This window comes from Neophocaena asiaeorientalis, unplaced genomic scaffold (genome assembly GCF_003031525.2).
Source record: "Neophocaena asiaeorientalis asiaeorientalis breed wild unplaced genomic scaffold, Neophocaena_asiaeorientalis_V1.1 scaffold434, whole genome shotgun sequence".
Lineage (NCBI taxonomy): Eukaryota > Metazoa > Chordata > Mammalia > Artiodactyla > Phocoenidae > Neophocaena > Neophocaena asiaeorientalis.
In genome coordinates, this window is record NW_020175441.1 from 476,180 (window position 1) to 480,115 (window position 3,936).

The following is a 3,936-nucleotide window of genomic DNA, read 5'->3' on the forward strand; positions in this document are numbered from 1 at the left end:
AATAGATCACACAGATTCAAAATGGCATTGGAAACATTAATCCTTCTTCCAACAAGTATTTTGACTGTCTTCTATGTTGCAGGTATTCTTCTAGTTCTCGAGATTCAGCAGTGAATAGCACCCTGTCATCTTGAAGCATAAGGCTTGGTGTTTGACCTCAAAAGCCAGTCAATGATGCGTGGCAGAGACTGTCTTTAGGAGACTAGCAGAACCAGTATAAACAGTAGCCCCCTTAAGTGACATCACTTTCATCCCCTCCCTTTTTTCCCATACCTCCAGATACAAAAGAATCATAGAATGCTAGAATTGAAACCTATGTTAGAGTTTTTCTAGATTATGTATTCTAATGCCTTTTACCTGAAGATGTGTGAATGAGGGTCAGAGGTTTTAATTAACATCCAAAGATTATTCAGCAGATTATGATAATGACAAGACATTAGAAAACTATTCCTTCTGTGTATGCATGTGTGTACACATGTATGTGCTAAGGGAACAAAGACCATGTAACAAGTAACCCCCTCCATTTCCTTAAAAACTATTTTCTGCATTTTTCTCAGTAATAAACTTGCTATCTTACTGTTCAGAGGATTTCTCATTTATCACTAAATTCTCCTTTGAGCTCTCAGACTTAGAAAACATTGAAAACCCTGCAGAATTTTTTCATCTCTTGATGTCCCTTCCATAAAGTAATTAAGATAATTCATTTTCTCCCATATTTTCCATACCCAGAAAATGAGAATCAAATGTAATTTTTTTTTTTTTTTTTTGTGGTACGCAGGCATCTCACTGTTGTGGCCTCTCCCATTGTGGAGCACAGGCTCCGACGCACAGGCTCAGCAGCCATGGCTCACAGGCCCAGCCGCTCCATGGCATGTGGGATCTTCCCGGCCCGGGGCACGAACCCGTGTCCCCTGCATCGGCAGGCGGACTCTCAACCACTGCGCCACCAGAGAAGCCCAAATGTAATTTTTTAAACTCAGTAAAAAAACCCTTTGACTTTCTCTTTTATGATTACCTGTTTTTGATCCTCTGCAAAATACAAGGCAAACTTCCAACACAGACAAGTTAATGTTATATCCTAACTATATTTACCATAACTCAGTCATATTAATTAATACAAAGGTAGTGAGAAGCTCTCACATTTAGTCTCAAACAACATGAGGTCGTGAGCATATGAGGGAATCATGTACTACTGGTCATTAATCTTAATTTCAGAAATTATATTTGAAGATTTAATTCTCTCTTCCTATGTCTAGACAGGCAACCAGGAATAATCTTTTCAGCTTTAATTGCATTTACGCCTATGACTTCATAAAAGGGACAATTCTCGTCACTATTTGCAAGAGAAAAAAAAAAGATCATACATAATCCTCATCATCACGTTATACTTGTCAGTAACCTCAATATCTGGGCCTCCATGGGAGACATCAAAGACATATAAAACAAATAAAAATTACACCCTTAATAAAAATCTATCCTTAACAAAAATCATAGTATTCATTAAGAAATTGTTGATTATCTGCTCTGATTACAAATGAGTGCAATGCAGTTTTTCCCTCAAGCAGCTTAGCTTCTATTTAAAGATGGAAGGTATATTACTCTGCTAGGGCTGCCATAATAAAATATCACAAATTGCATGGCTTAAACAATAGAAATTTATTTTCTCACAGTTCTGGAGGCTGGAATTCCAAGATCAAGGGGTCATCAGGTTGGGGTTTTTCTTGAGGCCTCTCTCCTTGGCTTGCGGGTGGCCACCATCTCACTGTTTCCTTACAGTGTCTTTCTTCTGTGCACATGCATCCTTGGTGTCTCTCCATGTATCCAAATGTCCCTGTCTTACAAAGACACCAGTCAGACTGGATTAAGGCCCACCCTAAAGACCTCATTTTAACTTAACTACCTCTTCAAAGGCCCTGTCTCCAAATATAGTCACGCTCTGAGATACCAGCAGTTAGGACTTCAACATGTGAACAACACATGGCATTGTATATAAGTGTAATAAAACATAATATACTACAGTAACTCAAGAGAAGATGCTGGCTAGTACACTGGTAAGGCTCTGCACCAGGTAACAGAGCAACTGGAAAGGAAGAGAAATAACATTTACTGATTATCCACTATGTGACAGTATCTGTGTTACATACTTTTTTTTCCACATATGCATTTCGTTTTAATAAATAGAGCATATTCATGGCTTAGATCTTAAATCATATTACAGACAAACACTTCTAGGCCCAAACAGCTAACAGCGAAGCTGCTACTGCTGGAAGGAATGCAGCCCCACATGCACTTGAAGTCCAAAGAGCAGTGACCTGACTCTAGAGGCCACCACACACCGCCCCTCTGTAGGCTGGACGCTGGACCAGTGGACAGCAGGAGACTCGAGGACATTCATGCACCCACCATTTGACCCCTCACCTTCGTGCTGCAGAACCAGCGGGAAGTTGTATTACTGTCAGATAAGCTAGAGGAAGGTTTCCTGATCATATTAAGCAAAGCTCTCCCATTGCTACCAATCAGCCAGGGGTGATAGCTAAAAAAGGGTATCCACTGATAAATACAGAATATGAGAACAGCAAGGAGGAAGCTATACAGGTCATCTTGTTTCTTCAAATGTCAGAAGTGTCCACGTCACAGCAGTTGGTGGACACCACCTCCTGCAGGCATAGTCCAAAAACTTCCCGTTGGCGGTTGCACCAAACAAGGCTCCCCGCGCTTCTGGCATCATCTACTGGGCTATGAGGCCCAGCCAGCTTTTGAGAGTATTGGAAACCTTGATTTTGCGATCCCCATTATAAATCTCAACCTCACCAGCTACTTCCTCAGGCAGGTAGGCCTTCTGATCAATCTGGACATCAACATCTCTTTCCGTGGCGATTTTGTACATAGGGATTTGCACTGCAGGCTTCACCAGAGGGAAATCTTATTTCCTGCAACGAATAATCATTCTGGGCTCCAATAACTGGTACAAACCCTGGAGGACCATTCCATCCAGCAGTACTTGGTACCTGGTTGTATCTTTTACCCTTTGGCTAAGTCTATGTTTTGCTTCATTTAGTAGGTCTGTGATAAGATCATCCATCTCTCGCTCTGAGGACTTCGAGCCTCACTTGATTTATCAAATTGGACACCTGAATTTTCTTCTGTTGCTCAATCTGCTTTTCTTTCTTCTCATAGTATTCCATAGTCTTCAGTCTTTGGGTTTGCACAAGACAACCCTTCTCAATGTTGAACTCTTCCTCTGCCTTCACGTCTATTTCTTCTGCTTCCTCATTGGCTTCTTTTTCAATAAAAGCCATTGTGTGCTTAATCTGCTTCTGCACATCAGCATTGCTGAGAGCCATGGCGCTAATGACGCAAAGAGGCGGGCCACTGGCTGGAGCTCAGGTCTGATACGGGCAGCTGGCAACCGGGAAAAGAAAGCTGGCGTGGCTTCAGGCCTCCTCTGTTTTGTTGTGCTACGTACTTAACATGTGCTATCATGTGTAAAGCCTGTGGAAATCACAATCCAACCAGTTATCCCCATTTTATAAATGAGGAAACTGAGGCTCCAAGAGAGGAAAAGACTTCCCTAGGTAATGCAGCTGGAAGATGGTGGACCCATTTTAAGAATTTAGGTGTGTCATCAATGCTTATCTGCCTTCCACAAGAACATAATTCCTCCCTGCTGTTAGTCCTGGTTCTGCTACTCACTAGATTTTCTTGGACACCTCACTTACCTGAACTGGAATTCAACTTCCTAATCAATAAACTAAGAAGTGTCTTCATCCACTGTTTTCATAATTTCTTATTATATTGTAAAGTATTATAACCCATTATATGCACTTTGGAAATTAGGAAAAAAATGGAAAAAACTAAATGCAATATGCCACTCTAATAAAACCACCATAAATCTTTTGGTAAGATTCCCTTCTGGTCCCATCCTCCTAAACATAG

General features: G+C 41.1%; 1 pseudogene; it reads right to left on the minus strand.

Annotated features, from left to right (window-relative positions):
- Positions 1 to 2,736: 2,736 nt before the first annotated feature.
- On the minus strand, positions 2,737 to 3,344 carry LOC112415064 (V-type proton ATPase subunit E 1 pseudogene; annotated as a pseudogene).
- Positions 3,345 to 3,936: the final 592 nt, after the last annotated feature.